This window comes from Anabrus simplex, chromosome 2, assembly GCF_040414725.1.
Source record: "Anabrus simplex isolate iqAnaSimp1 chromosome 2, ASM4041472v1, whole genome shotgun sequence".
In the NCBI taxonomy this organism is placed as follows: Eukaryota; Metazoa; Arthropoda; class Insecta; order Orthoptera; family Tettigoniidae; genus Anabrus; species Anabrus simplex.
In genome coordinates this window covers 244339019-244354153 of record NC_090266.1, presented here as the reverse complement: position 1 = coordinate 244354153, position 15135 = coordinate 244339019, and the positions used below count along the sequence as shown (strand labels likewise).

The window sequence follows — 15135 nt, the reverse complement described above, 5'->3', positions numbered from 1 at the left end:
CTCGACTTGAAGTCAACTCATGACATATCATATTCCTCTGAATGTAGAAATAAAAACGTTCGTATAGTTCGATTTTTATACTTCAAGTCAATAAATTCTCGAGGTAGCTCTATCTTGTTCTTTTTTATCGTCCCCACGGCTGTGAGCTGGTAGTCATCCACAAGCTTCTTCACCAGCGGTATACTGGTAAACCAATTGTCCATGGTGATATTTCCGTGAGTTCCTTTTATTGTTTGTACCAACTGCTCGACATAGTAGGAAGCCACGGCTTCTCCCGTTGGAGAAGCATTTGCCCTCACACATGTTGTTCGATGACTCGCTGTGTGGCTCTAGATACCGAGCTACCATGTCGAACGAGAGATTAATTTATTTAGTCAACTGTTTACGTTTTGATTGAAGTATTTTTTTTTTTTGCTAGGGGCTTTACGTCGCACCGACACAGATAGGTCTTATGGCGACGATGGGATAGGAAAGGCCTAGGAGTTGGAAGGAAGCGGCCGTGGCCTTAATTAAGGTACAGCCCCAGCATTTGCCTGGTGTGATTGAAGTATGGCGTCTATCATATAATGATACCCACTGTCACACATCATTATGATTTTGATTCCATCTTTATTAGGTTTATTAGTAGAGCCCGGATTTTGATGCATTAATAGGTTAGAATGCACACTTATTGAAGCGAGTAGCAAGTGTCGTCTTCCTTCATAACGATTATGCTATGAGGTTTGCATAAACATTAGGGGTACGACCCATCAGAACCCCTGTAATGTATGTTACTCTTGCTGCATTATAGAAGAGCGGGTGGACGACACTTCCTACTAACCAAATTAGTTTGCAATCTAAACTGTTACTGCATAAAAATCCACGCTTTATTTATTAGGAATGTGAACCTTGAATGGACACTTTCCGCGGAAGCCTACGAGCTGTTCATCTATCGTGCAGTAAGAACCTGGCTTATAATTCCTCCAGCACTTCTCCACAAGTGAATCCCAAATCTCTTTCACTGGAGCAAGCCTGCTTGCCTGTTTTCGTTCTTCCCTGGTTGCTCGTTCATCAAAACGTAAAAAGTTGACAAAAAAATTAAATCTCTCATTCGACATGGTAGCTCGGTATCTAGAGCCACACAGTGAGTCATCGAACAACATGCGTGAGGGAAAATGATTGCCCTCGAGAGATGCCGCAAATATCAAGAGACCAATTACAGCTATTAGCTCTTCCATAGATACTTCACATACTGTTGGGCTATGGATTGTATAGCTCTCCCTTTGTCTAGATATTTCTTCGTTCGTTCTTAGAAGAATAGTTTCCATTATGTTGTTAGTAAAGAATAATTCAAAATACTTACGTGGATCAGCTACGTTCGACGTGGGTCCTGGTCGGAGATGAACTATGTTCTTTTTTGAGTATTTTCCTGTGTTAGAATCAGTTGTTGTTCTCCACATACGCCCATCCTTAAAAGCAAGTTTATGCACTTCACGGTCAACAATAAGCTGTTCTAGAGGTTGAGAGACTGAAGGTGAGCTGTTTGAAGTAGTCACTTCTGTTACCCTGTTCTTAGTTCCTTTTTGAGATTTCCCTTTCGATGGTCGCTCAATTTGCTGGATTTCAACAGAAGTTCGTAAATCTGGATTACAGTCGAAATTATCTTCGGAACCATTGTCACTGGGCGAATAATTTGGATCATCATCGGAGTCTTTATACTCTCATTCACTGTCTAAACGGTTGTCTTCCCCGCTCTCATCTTCATCCAGCTCGTCAAGAATACGTCAAATGAACTACTGTTTCTCTCCTCGCTTATCCATAGTGACCTGGAAAGTCGCATGCATAATAACTACAAAGCAACCATCCGGAATGAGCAACCAACCCACATATGAAAATATCCAAGTCCCGTACCAACTATAATGCGTTAATACTAACAATACGTAAAAAAAACCCGCAGTGACTTACAGAAAATGAACTCTCCTGTAATCCGCTCCTCACTCATGCATCAAAACGCTGTGGTGACATCGACCACACTGATCAGTGAAAGCACTGCAGGGAGGTCGTCTGGTGGGGGTAAGACGGGAAGGAGCAGTACACAGTTATATGACGCATACACGTTAAATTTACGTATGTTAGTATTATAGGGTTAAAAATAAAGAAACGCGTATTTTTTTGTTTTTGAAAAACCTACTTAAAGGGACTGACAAAGGGGGTTAATTTTTAAAATGAGTATATCTAAAAGAAACGGAAATGTTACAAACGTAAAAATTAGTATTTTTAATCTCTTTTAAAAATAGAGTAAAACATCCTTTTTTTGTTTTAGGAAAAATAACTTGAGGGGAGGGGGTAAAAGAACTGCAAGCGGGGTTGAATTATTTTTATTAAGATACTGATATCTCAAAATCTGAAGAAGTGAAAATTGGTATTGGTATTTGGAATCTCCTTTAAAGATAAAGAAACACGTATTTTTTCTTTTCGTAAAATCCACTTAAAGGGGGTGTAGAACGGACGGAAAATTGTTGAATTCCTATTACGAGGATACTAACATCTCAAAAACTGAAGATGTTGCAGAAATGAAAATTTGTATTTGGAATCATCTTTAAAAGTAAAGAGCCGGGCTGAGTGGCTCAGACGGTTCAGGCGCTGGCCTTCTGACTCCAACTTGGCAGGTTCGATCCTGGCTCAAAAAATATATTTAAAAATTCACCCCTTAAGAAAGCATTAATTCCTCCATTACTTTTCGACGTACAAAATCAAAATTTCACAGGCTGGTCTCTTTTACATCCTAGAAGTTAAACAAGATAGGGTTTAAAATATTCAAATTCTTCCGTATGGTGTTCAAATGAGTGTTAAATCAGAAAATAAATAATCATTCCCCCAAAACCGTTTGACGTACTAACTGAGGGCGTATTTTACAGTCTCTGCTATCAATGGCCTCTCCAAAATGTGAATCTTTGAATAATAACTTCCAGCTTAAAACCGTAGCGAAGCACGGGTATCTTGCTAGTACTGAAATAAAATACCTACCGAGCGAGTTGGCCGTGTGGTTAGGGGCACACAGCTGTGAGCTTGCATTAGGGAAGTAATGGATTCGAACCCCACTGTCGACAGACCTGAGGATGATTTTCCGTGGTTTCCCATTTTCACACCAGGCAAATGCTGGGGCTGTACCTTAATTAAGGCCACGGCCGCTTCTTTCCCACTCCTAGCCCTTTTCTATCCCTTCGTCGCGATAAGAATTATCTGTGTCGGTGCGACATAAAGCAAATTGTACTATATATAAGAAATAATTTTACATTTTAAATCCATACTAATCTCTCAGACAGACATCGACCTACGAAGTAACACAACATTATGACCATGTACATATTAAGAGAACGAAAAAATTACACCCAGTTAAAGGCTGAATGCAAACTGTAACTAGTCTGACATACAATGCAAATTGCACAATCTTTAGAGGCCCCGCAAACCAAACTTTACTTAATATAATTGCTGGATTGTAATATAAACAAGAACATATAGAATTATATATAGCATTCCGTCCAGGCATCTATTAAACAGGAAGGAATTAAACAGAGTTTATTTCATACGTTTGAAGAAAGTATTCGAACTTGTCAGTAGAAGATATTTTGAACTAGGATAATTTGAATATAAGAATTTAGTCAAATTCCAGACGGTGGTTGATGAAACTCGTCTAAGTTTGTCTTAATAAAGATGTACAAAATCTTATCAGCAAACCTCATGAATATATAGGCCTATCGATAAGAATAATTATTCTAGAATTTGAATATACTGTTTTAACAGGTCATTTGTCAGCAAGAAGTAAAAATAAATTTCTCCAGGAAGATACAAACCTAAAAAGATATTAACTGACAATCAATATGAATAATGGTTTAAAGCGAGAAACTGACAGTTGTTTTGTCACGTCACATCAAGTGTAAGCACGGTCAAAACTTACTAATTTTGGGCTGATCCAAATTAAAAAAACTTTCCGAGAAACGAAGTTCTGGTTGTCAATGGCAAAGTTTAACTCATTCCTGTCATTTTCTAATCACACGCAATCGAATTGCAACATTTCAAATTATTATTATTATTATTATTATTATTATTATTATTATTATTAACAATAATAATATTCGGTGGAGTATCAAATGCGAGCTATGTCGCACATGTGTAACTGGTCCTGTTTAATGACTGGATTCTCTTCCTGAAGCCAACCCAAGTAGTGGGATGTAGGCCTATACACTATTGCGTGTTTCTATGGTGATTGGGACTGGAACTGTGACATTTCAATGACAGGGTCAATTTTCGCAGATCACTCTTCCAACCTGCACACGAGTAATTTTTGTCCTTTTTAATGGAAGCATTGTTGTCAACTCCAAAATATGCAAGACAGAATAACTCTTGAAGAGTTTCATATAATGAGGCTATTCCTACCACTACTCTTACACCTTCATCTCTCTCACACAATATACATAACATTTGTTGAGCGCCAGTTGATATAACAAAACAACAAAATTCGGTAGAGCATGCCTCTTATCTCAATTATCTCAAGGCGTGAGGTGATAAACTCACACGTCTGGCAATATACAGGAATATGGATCAGGACAATGGTAGATTACGGTTACATTTCCACAACTGAGAATTGTACCTGTACTTATTATTATGAAAAGAAAACTGAATTTATGACTATACATTACGTCACAATGAACTCGCACTGGCGTACTTTAATATAACACAAAATATTTATATATCAGTGAGACTTGTTGTTACAATCAAAAAGAAAGGTTAATCTAAACAAAGAAAGCTATTGGCATGAACTTGAAGTGAAATATGATATCGTCCCTGATTACATTCTTCTGCATGTTATTAATGCATAACATGTCTGACGCTGCGATTCCCTGATGTCTGCACATACCGCTGTTGAACTTGAAATTCCTGGAAAAACCAATGAGCTGAAATCGGGAGCCGTCTGCCGTTATCTTCTTATGTAACCTGGAGTTGACCTACATTCCATGTACGAGTGTAGAAAGCTCCAATGTAGTTACGTCTACTCAATAGATTGTAAGAAATTGGAAAATATTATTGAAACACCTTATGAAGTCCATCCTCACAAGAAGATGATGTTTCATTGTCAGCACAGTACCAGTCTCTACTCGGATCCAACCACCACTCGTAGACCTCTTCGATGATTCTAAGACTTCTTCAAACACACCTCTTAGCTCTGACAACCACTCTTAGACCACTGACCATCACTCTTCCTTCTTCTCACCACTGTTGCATCGACTTTTATAACCTCGTGATAACCACTCATCTCCCTACTCTCTGGTCATTCCTTCTACCTCAGCATACGGTAGCTGGCGAATACAGACACTCGGTCGAAATCACGTGCCCGCACACTGATGTCATCAGTCATGTGTCGTATTAGCTTGCGCACGCGGACTACCGATGACTACCTTGCACGTGTCAGCGGAAAATCTACTTGCTCAATACATTCTCGGTTAAACATAGCCTCGATTGCAAAATACTATGCCAGCTAATCTGGCCAGAGTTACAAGCCACAGCATGACTATTTGAAACCAACAAATCTCACTTAATAATATACAGACTAATTACAAACCAAATTCCCTTAACATATGATTAAATAAAATAATATGCGTGATACCTAATTATTAGAGTCTAAATGATGAAAAACACAATATAAAATCTAAAGAATCGGGTTAATAATAATAATAATAATAATAATAATAATAATAATAATAATAATAATAATAATAAATCCTTAATGGAATCTGTAACCCTGTTGTACGGTTACAATAAATATATCTCCTTGTACAAAATTTGAGCAATAAATTTATCCAATTTCGACGAAATTGTCTGTACTAGATTTACTTCTAATGAATATTCGGATTTAGTACTTGCAGGTTACATCAACGACGTTACGATATCTTCAGCAATACGTCATTTTGAACATGTGAATTAATTTTGTGGCCCTCTTATGGAACTTCCATTAATATGAAAAAATGTACATATATGAAGGTTTTACTTTAAACCGAATATTAAACACACAAATGTAAAAGGGTATATTTGTAGGATCACATGCACATTAGATGACAAAAATATATCTGACGGAAGAGAGAAAATTGTCTGGCTCTTTGAGTGAATGGTTAGCGTAGTGGGTCTTCCTGGGGATTTTAGTCGCGTCCGGTTAACTTATCGAGTTTGGGGGACAGGACATTTGTGTTCGTCTTAATACAAGTCCTCATTTACAAACGACATATCATAGTACCAACCATCACAGGTATATGCAATACTGAATAACTCTCTCATAAAAGAGTTTGCGTTAGGAAGGGTATTCGGTCGTAAAACAAGGTTAAAATAAATAAATAAATAAATAAATAAATAAATAAATAAATAAATAAATAAATAAATAAATAGTGTCGACTTCAAGTAATTGAAAAAATGGTCAGGAAAAAGAATAAGAAGTGAATAATTAATTCTAGCTGTAAAGAAATAGTCAAGAGCAACACTGTGGATCTACGCGCGAGACTCCAAGTTTCACAATACGGCACGAGGCAGCGTGCTTAGCAACTTTAATTCACGATTATTTAGTTTATTTTATGGGTTGAACCGTGTCGTTTTCTGTACATTACGTACAGTTTGCCGACGTTTCCAATGCACTGCAGTATTCTTTGTCAAGGCGGCTGAAATACCCCTGCTCGAACCGAGGTAATCTGTCTCCCAGGCAGCAATCGCATATATGAAGGTTTTACTTTAAACCGAATATTAAACACAAAAATACAAAAGAGTATATTTGTCGGATTACATGCACATTAGATGACAAAATATATCTGACGGAAGAGAGAAAATTGTCTGGCTCTTTGGATAGAACTCATTTGGATTCGGTAGAACTAATAAAGGCCCTGTACTTTCTTAAGTGTTAGGAAAAAAGTCATTACTAACTGTATGTGTAGGATTTAAGGTGTTAGTTTTGTGGATGGCAAAGTCAAGGCCTATCGTATGGAGCCTCTATGGCCCTTGTTCAACGATAGGTTGGAGTTGTTGTTGCTTCATTTTAAAGACTTGGGACATGGTGATCAGCACCCCAATGTACTTATATTTTTTTGTATGACGTTTGCTAGATAACTTCTGCCACACAATGTTCGTGATATTTTCTATTTTCATTGATTTCTTGGTAAAGTAATCAAATCACAACAATGTTACACGAATTATTATACCGCTATGCTATAGGTTATATTATTTTAGCAATATCATCATACTCTATTGTCTTATAATCCGGCATACAAAATAAGTTCATGATGTGGAATTGTCTGTACCCTTTTCACATGAATCCTTCCTCGTGCCAAGATTCTAGGTTTCTCCAGGCGAGAGCTGGTCTACAGCGTATATGACCCTCTCCTACTTTTCATCACCTACAAGCTGCATATCCTTTCCTGTGACTTTCCGAGTGACAAGCGTTTCTGTCCTACATTTTAACGTAAAGTAATTTCCAAGAACTAGGCCTACGTTGAGGAAACAATATGGTTGACACACAATAGGACTGTAGCAATATTATTGCGGGCAGTGTCATTAGAATATTTTCGAATTAATAAAATACGAAGAGTTTTCCAAACTAGGCTGCAAACTATTACATAGGTAATGCTGAAAAACTGCTCATCACGACAGAAATTCATAATTATTTTAAAAGGGACTCGAGCTCCTTGCACCTTGCTGCGAACTATAAAGTATCCTATCCCTAAATTCATGCTTGTAGATCCAAATATGACATTCTCTCCCACGTGATTTAAGCATATTACTTGATCCTGTATATACTGGAATGTGCTTTGATTATATAACATGATCTTACGAAACTTCAAAATATCTGAATAAATGCTATCACTTCTTACGCTTACCTTGAACGTTTTCAAATTTTATACTTTTAGCACATGACTTTTATTGCCGCGTCTATCCGAGGCCATGTTCGACTCGCCAGATCTCTAGCTGCTTTTCCCAGTACACCTCATGGGAGTGAGCTACATGTACTACTGTGTGAGGGTGTTGCTGTGGGTGTAATTGTACGGGCTAGGAAGGGGAAGGAAGTGGTCATGGCCATGAGACAGGTACCATCCTGGCATTTGACTGGAGATGATGAAAATGAGGAAACAACGAAAAACCATTTTCGAGCATGGTCGACAGGGGATTCGAACCCAGTCCGTCTCCAGAAATAGCCGTAAGGCAATGAGATAATCTGTTGAATTCCTTCTCCCAGACACAGAAACGCGGCTCCATTATGGGCATGTTGTAGGATAAAACGAAAACGCATCACCATATTTCGTGTTGAAAAATTACCGGTTTTCCCCAGGATTGTTATGTAAAGCAGGGGTAGTATCTGCTTCGGAGTGGTTCAAGTGACATTGCGCTTAGTGCTGCTACTTCGCAGTAAATTCTTCAAAAGCAACTTAGGAAGATGCTTCTCAGACATCTCTGTTCTCCGAAAATCCAAGGACTGACCCTGATGATCTCCAAGGATGGTATTTATAGAAGGTAACTGTAAAACAAATATAGTCTTCGTTAAAATATAACTTAACTTGTGTTACTTTAGGATTCAGTATAGAATTACCTGATTGTACACACCCCCCTCTTATTTTAGGGGTTTGACCTTAAAATATCTCTTTGCATTATTTATGACCCACCTATATTTTCTCTGGGAAAGGATTATCTCTGTTTTTGGCATTCCAAATCATACATTACATTGATTTATTTTTCAACGACAAGTTCTTGAGTTGGTTTTAGATATTACATTTGTGTATGATGCAATGTATGCATGTTTTACTTAAGCCTTCGTCATATAAATGTATTAATTAATTATTATTTAAAACCTTTCACGGAATCGTTGGGATTGTTCTCCGCAAAGACTTATATAGGCTGTATTTCCCGACGACTAATTCATTGTACATAATTAAATGTTGCGCACGGTTTACGGTTGTAGTAGTTCGTTATTTGAACAGAAATTGAACAGAACAAAGAACAATTTCATTCCCTACTGGTAAGGAGTGCTATAACTTTTTGCGTGTTTTCTAGCCTTTTCTGGTTCTGATCCTTATCTCGGATGATGGCATTGCTCATTAAAATGAAAACTGAGTTACCAACACCGGTCGCATCCGGCACAGTTGCAGATAATGCGGTCGTTAGTGGTACCGGGCGCATGGGTCGCATACGTCACGGTCGCATGTAGCACGACACCTGTCACCCAGGTGCCAATTTCCCTATCAATTGTTTACCTAGCTTTTCTTACATTTTTCAAATAACTTAGAAATTTAGCTCTACCCCGTACTTATTTTTCAAAGAACTGGAAATTTAGCTCTACCGCATACTTCTAAGTATAAATTATAATCGTGGAAAATTCAACAGCGGAGACAATACAGTCCAAGACAGCATGGACGCGAAGATTTTACATTGTTGCGTTGATTAGAAAAGACAGTAGGCCTTTGTTACTGCTTTCATCTTCGACACCTCGATTAATATAGAAGAAATTCTTCTGGATTCTAACTTCATATGTTTCATCAGAAACTAGGCCACTAACTACTGACTTTCGGATAGAGCGGACACTTGAAAATGCCGGGCACAGTTCCTAGTAAAACACTTGAGGGTTAGAAACCCAACTAGACAAGGGCCTAAAACTCGGATTTCTTCTTCTTTCTATATTCAACAGAATGTGTCTTCCCTATATATTTCAGTGAATCCAACGATAGAACTCCCGATGACACGCAAATGGAAGTAATGACTTGAAATATACCAGTAATTTCAAAGGTATAGGTAGTTAACGACTTCCATCACAAATACATTGAAATACATACTTTTTAGGTCTGTATTCAAATATCTTGAAAGAAGTTTCCCCTGTAAAAAACTATATGTAACTGACAGCTTTCCTGTAGAATCAAAAACAGAAGCAAAAATTTTTATAAACTTATGTATATGTTGTCATGCTGCTTAGTTAATTTTGTCTGGCTACGAGTTCTTTTAATGAAGTATCAACTGAGACTAATTTATGAACATTCACTTTAATTCGCATGGATTTTCTTGAAATTCCACTTTTAAGAAAATGATTAAACAAATGAACAACCACCGGGCGAGTTGGCCGTGCGGTTAGGGGCGCGCAGCTCTGAGCTTGCATCCGGGAGATAATGGGTTCGAGCCCAACTGTCGGCAGCCTTGATGATGGTTTTCGGTGGTTTCCTATTTTCACAGGCAAATGCTAGGTCTGTACCTTAAATTAAGGCCATAGCCGCTTCCTTCCCACTCCTAGGCCTTTCCTATCCCATCGTCGCCATAAGACTTCTCTGTGTCGGGGCGACGTAAAACAAATGGTTAAAACAGAAATGAACAATCCACCAGAAAAAATATGAAGAAAACATATGTAAGAGCTACGCACCAAAATTATTTGTTCCAAAACCTCATACGACACCTTTAAATGAACTAATAAGAAGATTGCGTGCTCATGGGCGCCCGCAGGATCTTTTCCAGTGGGGGGGGGGCCACATTAACAATTTTCTTGAATATAAAAACCAATATAACGTCAGCAACATAAAATTGTTTACAGAAACTTCCAGTTATAACATATGCTAGATGACTGTCAGTAATTTCAGTTTATGAAATAATCTGGTATGATATTAAACAATTGAACATCAACATCTTTAGAATTCCAGGGGGGGGGGCAAGTGCCCCCCCCCCTTGCCCCCCTTGCGGGCGCCCATGTACGTGCTTGTCAACATACGCACGCACACAAACATTTGGTTACAATTTCAGTTGCCGCCTAACTGAAATTTACAAAATACCTTACCTTTCACTTCAAGGCTACTTTACAACGCATATATAAATTTGGAAGGGAAATCCGCTGCACCCTATACGATTACACACAAAGGTAATTTAACGAAGCCAGTCATAAACGAATAAAATGAACACCAGAAAGTTAGCAATGTTGAGATTTTGTAGTTGTTGTTGTTGTTGTTTTTTAAAGGGCCTAACATCGAAGATCAACGGTGTTGAGATTTTGGGCTTGCGTTGTGGTAGGCAAAGGTAATTGTGTCAGCAACTTACATTAATGAAATACAGCAAAATTCTTTGCAGAAGTCCTTGATTGTTACGTTACAAATAGAGACAGATTTTTCCCGTCACTAATACGAGTTTTTAAAAAGGTCGCTAGGTGTCTGTTTTAATAATAATAATAATAATAATAATAATAATAATAATAATAATAATAATAATGCTATTTGTTTTAGGTCCCACTGACTACTTTTACGGTCTTCGGAGACGCCGAGGTGCCGGAATTTAGTCCCGCAGGAGTTCTTTTACGTGCCAGTAAATCTACCGACACGAGGCTGTCGTATTTGAGCGCCTTCAAATACCACCGGACTGAGCCAGGATCGAACCTGCCAAGTTGGGGTTAGAAGGCCAGCGCCTTAACCGTCTGAGCCACTCAGCCCGGCAGGTGTCTGTTTTAACACGAGAGAACGAGGATTATCTTGCCGTTAAGAGATATAATACTCGTCAGATACAGTGACAAAGCCACTATATTTGTAACGCACGTTGTTATCTACGTTTTCCTTGGCATATGCTGTAGGGCCTTCTCTAGTTGTGTTTTGACCTGTGCCTACTCTGTTCATGATTATGCTTGTTATATTCTGCACTCTAGTGGATGAAATTGAAGCACTGAGTCACGCTTTCACCTTAGCCCTTAACTACGCATACAAACGTAAGCTAAATAGTCTTTTGTACAGTGTCTTATGTTCAGAAGTGGTGCCCGTGAGATCTGGCTCAACAATTCAGACAAACGCCGCCAGAGCGCATATCGGTTTGCGCGCTCGTTCAAATGAAGGCAGAGTAAGATATGCATACATTTCCTTGAAAGTTAAATTTAATGCAAACTGTTCTTGAGAGTAAATAGTCTCATATTCTTTATTACACTGGTGGTGCCATGACACAAAGGCACTACCTCACAAGCCGTCCCTGGTAATCACTAACTTACATAAATGACTGCATACAATACAGGGTTATTCACCTAAGATGTTACATGGAAATAATTTCTAAACCATTTAAGGTATCGGCATTCTGTTTTCATATTCATAAATGGTACTCAGGGTCTTGTAAAATAACGTGCTACTTATTCTCATGGGGTTATAAATAACCGAGATATTGATACCAACTCCTTAACTCCGTATTCTTGAATGGAACGGCAGGAATGCATATAGCTGGCGTACAAGTTCAACTGCGTACAAGTTCAAATGTCTAAGTATTTTCAAAATCGGACAGTTACTTTTTGAAACATTAATAAGAACGCATTTGGGCTTTTGCGTTCCGCATCAGACAGCGTACGGTCGGCCAAGGACGTACTGGCACGCAAGCTGTTTCCTGGCATTGATTCCAGCCACAGATCGGATACCAGGCATGTACTGTAAACTATCGTACACAAAATGTGATATATCGCAACACACCCTGGGTGTGTAACGTTACTGTATGACTGGCGAACACACAACGGGGAAGGGAGATTATTCCGGTGTCTTGTATTATGTTTATTTCATTCAACATTAAAAACTTCATATCTGGTCCGTATTGAAAGGAGATAACATACAATAGAGGGAAATTTGGTTGATCCACCCTTTTTCTATACATAATATGTTGTTAATATCACAACATTTTTTATTCGGTACCGGTTTCGGTGTCTATGGACACCATCATCAGCTGAAACAGGTCGTATGAACAGAGATATACAAGTATGTAGTACATATAATAGACCCTTAGTAATAAGTGACATTAATAGGATGAAGTAAAAATACAATGTTCAAAAGAATATAAAAAGATATGTGCTTGTTGGCCAAAGTTTAACATGAAAGTGAAGATATTAACAAATGTTTAAAGACTTAATCACTTTGGAATGGTTAAAAAGTCTCAAGCGTAGCACTGCTAAACAATAGGTGAAAATAAAACATGGACGTCCAAAAACTGACGTAGTATGCAGTCCTTCCGCATAGTATTGATCATAAAGTAACATAAGTGAGTTTGATGGTGGCTTGTAACATCAACTCATAAAAAGAAGCCTCAAAGAAGTGGATCATATTGCAGGCAAAGAGAAAGTAGGTATGTGGCCAGAAAGTTCTCGATCCTTTTCGGAACCTGAAGTATGAAAAGAAAGTTAAGAGTTAAAATGAGATATTGGAAATAGTGCAAAACACTATAAAGTTAAGTAGGAGACTCACCTCTAACGACCTGATGTATGCGTGGAGAGTGGCAAGGAGCAAGTGCTAGAGTTTGCTAGAAGCAGAGAACATCATTAAGGGAGGGAAAGGGGTGGGTCAGGAAGGGGGTGAGGAGGGGTGATGGAGGGGGCGGAGTCAGGTGGACGTGGTAGGGAAGGATAACATGATAACGTGTGACGTATAATCTGATAAGCTGTTTTGAGGAAGTTTAACACTGTTGAGAACTGAAATACGAGAATCAAATAAAATTCTGGGCTTTTCGGAAATGTTCAAGTTGAGATTAGGATTGAAGTATTGGTCTAGATGTATGTAACAGGCTACCGTGATATCTAGTAGAGGGCCTTTGCTCAACGTGTCTAATATTGTTAAATCTTGATCTAATCCATTAAATTTGTGTTTATAATCTTGTATGTGCTGACCAACTGCGGAAAACCTATTGTATTTAATTGCATTGAGATGTTCGGCATATCTAATCTTGAAGCTCCTGCCAGTTTGTCCTACGCATGAACTGTTAGAGTCGCTGCACTGAAACCTGTAAACTCATGACTTAGTAAAAGGGTCCGATTTGTTGACCAGCTTGGAATTGTGGAGAATATCCATATTTCTGTTGTTGGTGCGGAAAGCATTATTGACGTTATGTTTCTTGAATAGGTTGGTAACGCTGTAGATATTTTGATTGAATGTAAAAGCTGGGAATAACTTAGGCCTGGGATTATCTTTTATTAAGTTAGATTTAGAGCGATGACTGAATTTGTTGGCAATACGTTCGATGAAACTTTTATTATAACCATTAAACCTGGCTACCGCACGTATAGTATTAAGTTCTTCATTTAGGTCTCCTTTCGACATTAGAATTTTGAACGCGCGATCAACTAAGCTATAGTAAGTAGCACATTTGTGGGAATGGGGATGCATAGAATCTTGTTTTATTGTTGAGGCTGTATGGGTAGGTTTTCTATATATTTTATAAGAGATCGAAGAAGGGAGTCTGGTGATCGTTATATCTAAAAAAAAAATTGATGGAAGCATTAGTTTCTGAATCCAGTGTGAATTTGATATCAGGGTCTATGTTGTTGAGGTTTGAGAGGGTATTCAGTGCACCGACATAACGCTCATCGATGATGACAAACGTGTCATCTACAAATCTGGCCCAGAACTTAATATTGCTAAACTTATTATTCCTTTCAACGGCATTTGTTTCAGAAAGTCTAAGTATATTTCTGCTAAGATGCCAGAGGCCGGTGATCCCATAGACAAGTCGTTTTGCTTATAAATAACCTTGTGAAATGTAAAATTATTATTATCCAGTAATAATTTTAAAACAGACATAAAATCAGAGATTTCAAGTTTACTCAGTTGAGGATTAGAATTCAGATTATTCTCAATGATGGAAAAAGGTCTGCTCGTTTTTATGCTTGGATATATTTTAATGATATCGAAAGAATGCAATGTGTGGTGCGGTTGCAAGTTAAATTTATCTAGTTTCTTAATAAGCTCTGCAGTATTTTTAATGGATTTTTGAGCAGCAAATGTGAAATGTTTTTTAAGAAACTGTTGAATAAACTGAGCAAGTTTTTATAAAGGGCTTGGCCTATAATTTATTACAGGGCGTATGGGAACACCGGCCTTGTGGATCTTCCGTAGTGCTTTCGCAGTTGATAAGCTAGGGTTCATGTTGATGAGCTTCGACTTTTCTTTTTCAGTTAAAACAAATTATGCATTCTTGAGTGTTTCCTTTGAATTATCAGCGTGGGATCTTTGTTGACAACCGAAAAAGTGCTATCTTTTAAGAAAATTGTTTTTTCAATATAATCTGATGTTTCCATAATAACGGTGGCATTACCTTTATCCGCCTTAGTGACAATGAGTTGATTCTCTTTAATTTTCTTCTTAAGTTCAATGA

General features: G+C 38.0%; 1 protein-coding gene across 3 annotated transcripts in view; it reads right to left on the bottom strand.

Annotated features, from left to right (window-relative positions):
* Positions 1-15135, bottom strand: part of Nt5b (5' nucleotidase B) — a 744444-nt gene that overhangs the window by 422753 nt on the left and 306556 nt on the right. The window lies entirely within an intron of this gene.